The sequence below is a fragment of the Porites lutea genome, chromosome 14 (genome assembly GCF_958299795.1).
Source record: "Porites lutea chromosome 14, jaPorLute2.1, whole genome shotgun sequence".
Taxonomy (NCBI): Eukaryota; Metazoa; Cnidaria; class Anthozoa; order Scleractinia; family Poritidae; genus Porites; species Porites lutea.
The window spans coordinates 6,870,052-6,882,235 of NC_133214.1; the positions used below are offsets into that span (position 1 = coordinate 6,870,052).

The 12,184-nt window shown below is 38.5% G+C and overlaps 1 long non-coding RNA gene across 1 annotated transcript; it reads left to right on the plus strand.

Moving 5' to 3' along the window:
* The first annotated feature begins 7,759 nt into the window (after positions 1 to 7,759).
* Positions 7,760 to 11,517, plus strand: LOC140924682 (uncharacterized). The gene is made up of 3 exons (XR_012164314.1): positions 7,760 to 7,940; positions 10,019 to 10,092; positions 11,457 to 11,517. It is a non-coding gene; the product is annotated as an uncharacterized lncRNA (long non-coding RNA).
* Positions 11,518 to 12,184: the final 667 nt, after the last annotated feature.

Sequence of the window (12,184 nt, forward strand, 5' to 3'; positions counted from 1 at the left end):
ATTTCATGTTATGTACCTCGATGTTATTGCAAAGTACATACAATCCTGCTCGCAGACACAGACATTAAACATTTTTACACCTGCAGTGACATCGAAACTAGCCAACGCCCTACATAACGGCTTATCTGGAAACACGACTTTATCAGAATTTACTCCACAAATCTGCGGTAGTTTCCCTTGTGACGCAGCAGTTGTCCTTGGTGAATCGTTAGCTGCACGCAAAGCTTTGAGGAAAGTAACGTTTCAACTTGACAGCGTTTGGGGGGAGACTATTGCCAGTGCTATTGAACCTGCTTTGTCTGCGGACACTGTTTTGAAGTCTGTTGACCTCAACGTTAGTGGGTCATTGTGTGATACTGCGGTCCATAGTTTAGGAAAGCTTCTATCAAATAAAGCTTTGGCCTCTTTTTCCCTTAATATCTCTGGAGATGTGCAAGAGTTGGTAACTGCTGTTATTTGCAGAGGAATTCGGCAACAAACTGCCCTCAAGTCATTGGCTTTTGGCGTTGACGGCAACCTTAGTCTCTCTGGTGTGAATGCTCTTCAAAACAGTCTTCTAGAAAATCGTTCTTTAAGTGATTTAGTACTGTCTCTCCGTGGACAGATTCCTGACAGCTGGCAGTCTGTTGTGGAAAATCTTCGTTCGGTAAAGAAGGGGTCAGTTAACTTTTCTTTTTATCCAGACCCTGCCAGTAGTGTTACATGTAATCAAGTGGCGCATTTTCGTCCTGCTGTGGTCCAGAGGGGGTTGGAAACAAAACATCACTTCACTGTAGTTCTTTGGGGAGAGCTGAAGTGCGGTGGAGCAAAAGATTTATGTGAGATTTTGGTGCGTGTCCCCCTGACAAGCCTGACTTTGAAAGTGCATGGAAAATTAAGTGATGGTGTTGCTAATATTCTTAAAAGATATATCGGACGACAAAATACACTATCATCCTTGACAAGCGATATTTGGAGAAAGTTGGCCCCGGGTACAGGAACCCTACTTCAGGAACTATCAGATAACAACGTAACGGTTCAAGTAAAGGAGCATGTTGTTCCTAAGGAAGCATGTAATGCTCTTGAAATGTCTATTGAAAATCCTGCATCACTGACAGCAATGTTCTCTGAAGTTAAAAATACCAGAAAGGAGAGGATCAGTCTTAAAATAATTAACGATGATGAAGTAATTAGTGACTGGCCACGTCTGCTAGGTGATGCTTTGGCAGAAACCACATCACTAACCACGCTGGATCTTACAGTGAGCAACTACAGAATGAATCCAGGAACAGGGAAAGACCTCGGGGATAGTTTGCTTCGAAGTTCTTCATTCACAGTTTTAAGTCTTACAATCAGCAACTACAGTAACATGAGAAGAGGCTGGGAATGCATGCTGATCAACAGCTTTGCTAAAATGGCGTCATTAACTACACTCAGTCTCGCAATTGACGATCGTGGCAAGTTGGGGAAATTTGAAGAAGATTTGATGGCAGTGAGGTTCTTGTCTACACTTTCCGTCGTAATCAACGGTAGTAATTTAAATTACTTTTGGGATAAATTTCTGAGAAAATGTTTGGAAGAATGCGATTTACTAACAAAACTTTGCCTTACAAGCAACAACCATGGGGAGGAACATGAAAATGACCCAGACGATGACACCTTCGATTACTTTTTCTCTTACGTTAATTCAACAGAAAACGATGACGATGACGATGACGATGACTCCGTCGATTGCTCCTTCTCTGACGATTCTTGGGTGGAAGGTCTTAGGTTTGGACTGGCACGTACCACATCATTAAAGGAACTAAACTTGACAATTAACAACATTACCTGTACTGGTTCTGCGTGGAGAGACGTATTAATTATGCGACCCCCAGAAAACAAGTCAATAACCTCCCTCACTATTACAGTCAGTGATTACGAATACTTGAGCTATGAAAACTGGGTACTCCCTCTGAAAAGGTGTTTAGCGAAAAGCAAGTCATTATCTACACTCACTCTAACAGTAAACGACTACAGTGAAGGTGAACAGCATGATTGCTGGTTTTATGGATTGAGAGATAATGTTGTTTTTCCAAAAAACACATCATTAACTGATCTCAATCTGACAGTCAACATCCGCAGTGAAGTAAGTGAAGACTGGTTGCCAAGTTTTTGTGACTTTTTAATGATGAACTGCTCCTCCCTGAGAACAGTGAGATTGCAAGCCAGCAACCGTTCCGCTACAGGCGAAAGTCGTATATATGACTTCAGTGAACTTCGGTTAAAATACCAATCATTATCCACATTTGAACTCTCTGTAACTTTCTATGGAGAGTAAAATAAGGTTCAAAAGCGTCATGAAATTGTAGACGGGCGTGGCACGGAAAGTAGACTTTAAGACGTTTAGAGTAATAAATAAGGACAAAGTAAAAATGTGGCTTAAAAGGAAAAGATTCGAAGGGACAGACGGCAAGTTGCTGGTGCTGAATATATCCCACAGTCCTAAGTGTTCATCAGTATAATGCCCAATTAGTCAGGGAATTCTAACGCAAAACGCTTTGCGTTCTTGTCTGTCGGTGCTGTATTAATAGACATTGTCAAGAAAGTTTTTTTCAATTTGTCTCCCACTTCCTAGGCCCAATTGTCAAGAATTGCATAGCGCTTTCTACTATCTGCTGGATAATTCCGCGATATCCAGTGGATAATATTGTTGGGGAAACAACTTATTTCATCAAGTACACTTGAGGTTTGTCTCAAGGACCATTAACCACCATCTCAACAGCTGTCTACGCTAAAGGCGAATCCTTGTTTACATTTGTTGCCTCATTAGCATAGGCCTATTATTATCTGATGAAGTTAATAACATGAAATTTCTGACTATTGAAAGAGCATAATAGTTTCAGTTATCTCTGAAAATCTGAGCCTGATATACCAAATAGTTCGGAGAAAATCTCTTTGAAAACCCCAAAATTTACAAACAATATATGAGCTCATCAACGTTTTGCCACCCAGTAATTTTGTAGTTTTTAATTGCTAATATTTTCTTTTTTACTGTTTCCAAAGAGTTGAAACTTGCACAAACTGCATAAATTAACCTGCTCGTTTAATTTTTGCACCTAATTCCAACAGAATATACGGCTACACCTTCTATGGGTTAACTCGTATGCCAATGAGCAAAAATGTAAACAATGACGTCACGATGAATCCGCCTGTACTGGATCCCTTTTTGTGCTGACACGAAAAGCTATTCGGGTATAGTATGAACAGCAACTGTACACGACTGGAGCAAGTCGTTCATACACATCAAACATCGGTTTGGTGCACTAAATACCAATCTTCACTTCCGTCTCACTAGGGTTCCGGTCGTCGCTTCTACTCATTCACTTCCTCTACGGTTTGAATACCTGTTCACATTGCGACGAAGAGGGACAGAAACGTATCCCATATATGACGATCCACTTTCAAGATTGGCGCGGTGCAGCATTGTTCCGTTACAAAAGTCTAGCCAACATCACGGTTGTTATATGTGATCATGTGGTTTTTCGTGTCGACGCAAGAGCTTTCCGGTATAGTCAGCGAACATAGCCTCAATAAAAAAGGGAAAAGTTTACAACTACAGCTGTAGGTTACTACTCGTTTGACTTGTCCTTTTCATTTTAAGCCACAACGTATGCGTTTATTTGTTGTATATTTTTACTTTGAAAGGCACGTGGAAATTGTGGTTACTCTTTTGTGGGATCTATTTCAGTGATTCAATATACACATAAGACCGTTGTTTGCAGGTAAAATTCACCTGAGTCTGATAGCTTTTCTTGATTCATGTTATTACACTAAAACTTCATTTTATTCCATTTCTGTACATAACAATACAACCCGTATCAGGGAATTCGATGTTTAGCAATCCTTGGAATATTGTTGATTACGGGTAATGAGATACACATTTATACAGAGAACTGATCACTCAGGAATACTGATGATCAAAAAGGAAAGCTTACAATTATAGAGTACTAAAGTGTGACGTCATAAAAATGAAATTTTTTGAAATTATGGGATTTGTCGGGATATTCTGAAAGAACAATGTCTAAGAGGCCTACTTGCCAAAAATGAGCATTTGGGGGCAAATTGTCTCGGAGATCGTAGCCCAGTTATGCTTACAAAACTCCATACAAACCCTTCTAAATTTTTTTTGGGTCGACCCAAAAAAAAATTAGAAGGGTTTGTATGGAGTTTTCTGAGTATAACTGGGCTACGATCTCAGAGACAATTTGCCCCCAAATGCTCATTTTTGGCAAGTAGGCCTCTTAGACATTGTTCTTTCAGAATATCCTGACAAATCCCATAATTTCAGAAATTTCACTTTTATGATGTCATCACTTTAGTACTCTATTCCAACACAAGTTACAAGTAGTTTAATTGTTTGATTAGTATTGTAACTGATGATTGTGACTTGTACGTCATCTGGTCCATTGAGGCCAGGGTTAATATAACCGGAATTACTAGCAGTTATAGAGTTTGATAAATATTTTCACTGATGATCGTGACTTGTACACCATTTGGTCCATTGAGGCCAAGGTTAATACAACGTAAAAAATACTAGTAGTTTTAGCGTTTGATAAATATTATAACTGATAGTAGTGACTTGTACGCCATCTGGTCCAGTGTGACCAAGGCTAATACAACATGAGTTACTAGTAGTTTTATAGTGTGATAAGTATTGTAACTGATGATTGTGACTTGTGCGCCACTTGGTCTAGTGAGACCAAGGTTAATACAACATGAATTACTAGTAGTTTTAGAGTTTGATAAATATTATAACTGATGATAGTGACTTGTACGCCATCTGGTCCAGTGTGACCAAGGTTAATACAACATGAGTTACTAGTAGTTTTAGAGTTTGATAAATATTGTAACTGATGATTGTGACTTGTACGCCATCTGGTCCAGTGTGACTAAGGCTAATACAACATGAGTTACTAGTAGTTTTATAGTGTCATAAGTATTGTAACTGATGATTGTGACTTGTGTGCCACCTGGTCTAGTGAGACCAAGGTTAATACAACATGAGTTACTAGTAGTTTTAGAGTTTGATAAATATTGTAACTGATGATTGTGACTTGTACGCCATCTGGTCCTGTGTGACCAAGGTTAATACAACATGAGTTACTAGTAGTTTTAGAGTTTGATAAATATTGTAACTGATGATTGTGACTTGTACGCCATCTGGTCCAGTGTGACCAAGGTTAATACAACATGAATTACTAGTAGTTTTAGAGTTTGAGAAATATTATAACTGATGATAGTGACTTGTACACCATCTGGTCCAGTGTGACCAAGGTTAATACGACATGAGTGACTAGTAGTTTTATAGTGTGATAAGTATTATAACTGATGATTGTGACTTGTACACCATCTGATCCAGTGAGACCAAGGTTAATACAACATGAATTACTAGTAGTTTGAGAGTTTGATAAATATTGTAACTGATGATTGTGACTTGTACGCCATCTGGTCCAGTGTGACCAAGGCTAATACAACATGAGTTACTAGTAGTTTGAGAGTTTTAGAAATACTGTAACTGACGATTGTGACGTATATTTTTTTATTTCAGTGGAGTTTGTATGACAGTGATGAATATACAGAAAAGAACTTATAATTCAGTTTATATTGAAATATGTAGACTGTATTTCACTTTGAAGTCATTTAGTTAGCGTTAAGCCAAGAGCGATTCTGTTGTGAATTGACTGTGTCTTTTTTTGTGAATAAGCAATGAACATTTATTGCAAACAAGCAAGAGAGTACAGGGCAAACTAGCATAAAATACGCCAAGTTTGGTTATTTAGAATGATATACTTACATTTAAACTCAATGAAATAAAGTTTTACAGAGTAAAAAAGCCTAGTATTAAATTCATTTTAGTAATTCAGATTATATTCCCATTCTCGGGAGCGATCTGGAACTAGCTTGCAGTCGAGGAACATGCGTCGGGGTGGGGGTCTCCTCTTCATCTCCTGTATGAGCCCTGATTTTTTTCTGGTTCCAGACCATCAAATAGAAAAGGGAAGTGGCATATTTACGGTGTGAAATTTATGGTGGCTACATGTACCTTGGTTTTTCCTCAATGTGGCTTCTAGGGGTAGTTGTTCATTTAATGTTCGTTAACACCCTGAAGTGCCTTTAAAATATTCACAAACAAATACTCGTGAAAGCCCTATTAAGAGCAGAGTCATTGGCCGTTTTCGCACTAGAGGTGGATCATAAGTCTGAAAAAGGTTATCCATTGGATAATTCTTATCAGACAGATAATACGTCTTAATTTAATGAACAATCCACCTGAATTGTCCATCTGTTTATCCGTTAATTTTATGACTGATTTTGGAGATGGTTTATCCGTCTCAATACGGGTGAAGGGGGCAAAGGGAGGATAGAACGAGAACCACGCGCTACTCCTGCAGCACAGTTGTACGACACGTGATTTTTAATTGGGAGACTTGTGTTCTAACACAATCGGACCATCAATCCGGGACAAGCAATGACATCCTGCTGTGTGTGCTCAAAAAATCTTCGCTTCAGCTCAGATGCTCTCAGCCATGAGCCAGCGATGCTGAGGCGTTGGGCTTGAATCTTACACCCTCCATTCTTAGTTGCGGCAATGGACTGGAACTAGCTTACAATCGAGGTTCATGCATCTTATTACCTTGCACTACCCTCGATTGCAAGCTAGTTGCAGTCAGCTATCAAGAATAAGAGTGCGGTCTTTTATTTAGTAAAAGCGTAAAGATAGACGCCGCTTTTGGAGAACAGCATTTTTAATTTGAATATCTCTTGTGTAATACACCTTGTTTGTCCCCCAAATTTTGCATAACTTTTGTTTTTAATTTTTCCTTGGTATTATAGTCGTCCTAAGAGAAATTGAAGACAATGTGTATACTAAATGTTTGGGGGGCAAACAAGGTGTATTACGGGAGATGTGCAAATGGCGAACGGAATCCAGTCCCGTTTGTGAGTTCTAGATGTCATTGTGGGTGTGAAAGAGAAGGGAGTAATATCAAAAGGGACGGGAAAGGTCCTGCTTCATCATTTGCCACTGTGGTAAAAAACCTAAAGTGGCATTTAGAACATGACAACTTCACTTCCTTCATCAGCCCCATTACACCCATGTTCGAAAAACAATAAAAACCCTTTCTTATATCAGTAGGACTAAAACTTGGCCTCTCGCTTTCTGTCATTAGTACTTACAAGGCTCAGTCCTTGGCCCTCTACTGTTTACCGTCACTCTATTCACAGATTACATTGACTTATTCATTTCAGGGGCGGATCCAGGACTGTTTTTTTTAGGAGGGGGTGCACTCGTCTCTTGCTCTACTTCAACACCAATAAACCACATAGTTTTTTTTTGTTTTTTTTGCAGAATACCAGTTGTATTAGAAAACCGCAGGTCATCTCAGGGGGGGGGGGGGGTGCGCACCCCCTGCACCCTCCCCCTAGATCCGCCCCTGCATTTCTTCCAAAAAGCTCTTATTTTAGTACAGAAAGCGCCAAATTTGGGGCGTTCAAAAAAAGACTTTAAAAAAATTAAAAATCTTTAAATTAATAGTTGAAATCCTAAAGGCTTTCCCCGTACAACTTAGAATTAGAATACAAACAAATTGTTCCATTTTCCTCGAGTCAAAGTCCTCTGTCCACTACAACGTTGGTAATTTTTCACGTGATACATCATGTGACAGTATTTGACCAATGAAATCGTCCCTTCATGCTCTTCACTGAGCCATGCAAGGGAGCCGACGCGGAAGCGCTGGAGAGAAAAAAATCCGTCAATTTTTTGTGGAATTTTCAAACTTCTAGCTGTTTTTATCAGTCTTCCAGTCATGGGCTGATTCAATCTTCTCACCAAGCGTTTCATTTTGCCGAGCTGTGACGAGATTGAAGCAAAGATGGCCTCCACGTGGCTGCATGTTCGTTGCAGGATTCTTGAATTTTAGGTAAGCTTAAATAATCAAACTATCTATCCTTGATTTTACAAGGCCTCTCCGTTGTTTTTACGTTCGAGAAGAAAACTGCAACTCATGAGTTTTCTGTTAGTCCCTAAGACATCTGCAAACAATGATCTTTCTGCAGTCGAGTACATGAAGACAGTTCGCGTGACTCTAAAAGAGTCTATTGAAATGCCTTGTAAATTACTTCAGAAGTAGCCAGACGTAAAACAGCTTCTGTCGCAGGCTTTGCAGGCACCTTATTTATAAACGGCCATTTTGATTTCTCCCTTCGAAATGGCCAGAAATTTAAGAGATTTACGATCACGTTTACGGCAGATGACAGACGTCAGACTCAGGTTGTGAATTTTTCGTAATAGGGAATGAGCAGATAAAAACTTTGCAAAGTAATTGTTTAGGATTACAGTCAGCTCACTTGTAACGTACACATCACTATAACGGACACCTAGAGTTGGTCTCTGCCTTTCTTTATCGGTCAGTGTAAAACACAGACTGCAGACTATTAATTTCACCATGTAATCGAAAACATGACAACAATAATCGACATAATCCCATGTTTTCTAACCTTAAAAACAATGTGAATGAGTAAGTAACTTTATTTAATCAGTGTAGCCCGTTCAGCAACGAGGCTGGTATCCATAGGGGCCCTGAGAGATAAAAAAATTATACTATTGAAAAATTCCTAAGGTATACACATGATTAAAATAAACAATATAACTGTAAAAAATCTAGCTAGGTCAATATAAAAAGTGTGTGCTAAGAGGTAAGAAATGAAAATTTTAAGGTAAAATACTCGATCAGCATTTTTTTAAAACTAGTTACAGACATGGCCCTTTTAACATAGTTGGGTAAAGAATTGAAATAAATAGCCCCTGCATACTTAAAAGTTGTTTTGCCCATGTTATGTTTAGGCTTTGGTGGGTGCAGGTCGTTGCTTCTCCTAGTTGCGTGATTGTGTAAATCTGCATCCCTTGTAAAATATTGCGTAAAATACTTGGGTACTAGATTATTTAAACACTTAAAAACTAGAATGCATTTATGCATTTTTCTTCTGGAAGCTAAATTTAACCAGTTTAGCACACAGAAAGTGTCATTTGAGGTGTTCTTTTGTAATATAATTTGAGCTGCACAGTTTTGTAGGCAGGGGAACTCTTTGCAACACCCCTCTGAGATTTTCCCCCGTGCAACATCAGCATAGTCAAATGATGGCTGCAAGAGTGAAGTGTATATCTGTTTAGAGACTTCCAGTGTGAGGCATGATACAAGACCAAAGTCCTAGCCTCCTACTGACTTTGCTGCTTACATACTCGATGTGATCTTTCCAAGAAAAGTTCTCATCTAAATACCAAATTTTTGATGTGACAGTTGTGGGCCACCGTAATATCATCCATGTAAATGTTAATTCAATATTTTTGCCTTTCATTTGTTAAAAAGATGGTTGCAGGTAATCAAGATTACCATAAGTCCATTACACACTTAACACGTTTAAATGTATTGATTTGCGTGTTTATGATTGCATTACTATCGTCGTTGATTCTCTCATCAATTAAGTGGAAATAGAAACATGTTTTCCTTGTATCTGTTCTATTTACGAAAGTGAAGGGTGGGGTGGAGGGGGAGTTTATTCAAGAGGGGGTCTTTTTTGATATTATGGCCCACAAGGTGGGCACCTTTTTGGGGGAGGCTGCTTATTAGAGTGTGAGTTTAAAATGTGGCAATTTGAATATCAAAGTCCTGTACATGATGCAAGCCTGAAGCTACATACCATCATAGAATTTAAGTAACTCAAGGAAGGTGTTACAAATATGAATGGAAAAAGATTCCTTTTTGAAATCCTGGAGATGGTCACATTTGCAAAGCCCACTAATCAAATGCCCTGCTATAAAATATCATGTATGTCTTTTCTGGGCATTGGGTTGGGTGGTTGGTTTATTGACTAGTGAATGACTGTAACATCAACCAGGCAGTGCAACAGCTCTGGTTCTAAAGCAATAATAATATGTACACTGTAACCAAGGGAAAACTGCTCTTTGTCTTGACACTTGGGCCTTGATTTTATTATGTAGGTTACTGCTACCAATCTGTTCAAATTTCATGATGTGTGGGTTTCAGAGGTCAAGGATCCATGTACCAAGCTTTGGTAAGACATTTTGAATTATTTAATAATTTGCCACAACCAGAATTTTATTATTGCAGAAAGACTGTTTGGTCTTATGATATTAAAATAATTTCCCTTTTTGCAGTGGGTGGTGGGAAGGGAGACACCCTTAAGGGAAGTTTGGGTAGGGGTGTACTGCCATCCTATTTCAACAAAAAAAACCTTCTCTTCACAACCTTGTTAAAATAAGGAATCTCATTTCATGACCCTGATCCATTTCCTAAGACTGACATCACGGGATTATATTTTTTTAAAAAAATATTGGTATCACACTTGTAGACTATAGATCACCAAATGTTCAAAAAATTAAACATTGAAAATGTATAACCTGTTTAAGACTTTAAGACGTACCCCCAAACCCCACCCTGTTCAGCCTACCCTACTCATTTCGGCCAAATGAGGGATGTCTACTCTCACCCCTGGGGAAGGTACACCTCAGTATCCTCCAGACAGTGGAGTCCAGGACTCCCCTCCTTGTGTCAACTTACCTGTGGGTTAATACTCATTCAAAACTAACATTAATGCTAAATAAATTTAGGATGAAAGGAGGTTAATATTCTGAAAAATACACCTTTAAAAGGAATGAGATTGTTTATGTGTAATGCAAATTTACAAAGTGCATGTACCTCTACTTCATCTGTATCTTACATTGTGGCTTCTTATTTTGGGTTTTTTAATTTGAGTGGTTTCTTTCAATATCCTCATACTGCTGAAAAGGGTAAATGTGACTTCCCTCCTCACTCGCCCCAGTTATAAACACATTACTGTAAAAATAACCTCCACTGTAATAAAAAAAAAAACTGGTAAAAGCTGTCAGTGAGAACAGATTTTACCAGTTTTTAACCTAGTTTGGGTTTAGAGTTCTCTCTGTTTTAATACCCAGCCCTAATTGAGGAGACAATGAGATTCTGGTTTACTTTCAGAACCGATTTTACCCACAACATTCAAATGTTGGCTTACCTGTATTTTGTTTTGCAGGCAAACCGGGAAAACCGTGGACACCAGGAATATTAAACTAAACTAAACTGCAAGCAAGGTCGTTAATTAGTTTGTGCTTTGTGGCCAGTTCACATGTCTTGATCTTTGCTGTGATTGGTCATAACACAATAAACATTCCCGAGATATTTCAAGTGTTCATGGTTTTCCTGGTCACTCTGTAAAGTCCTCAAATAAAAAATAAGCAGTTTTACAGTGAGAAAAACCAGTCCGGACCAATCCTAAAAGTTTAATCTTGCTAAATAAAAATACAAAATAATCGCCGTTCACAAAATTAAACTCCCACAAAAATAACGTGTCAAATGATTGTTGACAATATTTCACCATTTCTTTTTTTGTTTGTATTGTAGTGTTGATGTCTGCAGTGTTGAAGGATTTTTAGGATTCCTGTGATGTCCAGGCTGATGGCGGTAAGAAAATTGATTGTCTGCAAGTTATAGTATATATTAGTTTGGTGAAGGTTGCTTGTTCTTGATACAGTTGGAGGGTTTCCTGAAAAAAGGTATAATTTGCTTATCAATAAAAAGCAAATTACACCCATTTTTAAGGAAACCCTCCAATTGTATCTTCACTCTTAGAGCTACCTGAAAGGTTTGAGGTTAATGAGAAAAACGTTTGAGTTGTGGTTCTGAATTTGCTGGCGAAGAGGTAACGATCATATTGTGTCAGAGTCTCTGGACCAGTGAAGTTCTAATTTTAGCCCAGGATACAACGTATCTGTTCCACCACTTGATTTTCTTAGACAAGAAATCATTTCTTTCATTATGTACCTTCACCCAGATCATTTATTTTGTGTTTAATGGCAACATACAGCTGTACTGCTGGAGGTAACGCTGTGGTAGATAGGGTTAGATACATTATGCTTGAAAATTTGAGCATTACCCTCAAAACAACATCATTATGCCTAAAATAAATTATGCTCGAAAAGTAGCATTTAATGCTTGAATGATCTTGGCTGTAGAGCCCTTTTCCATCCCCGCAGATATGAATACAACATTTTGTTGCATCAAATACAAATTTCAAACTGATGGATAGAAAATTAGCCAGTCTTAGCAGCCTAACAAAGTGATGCAACAGT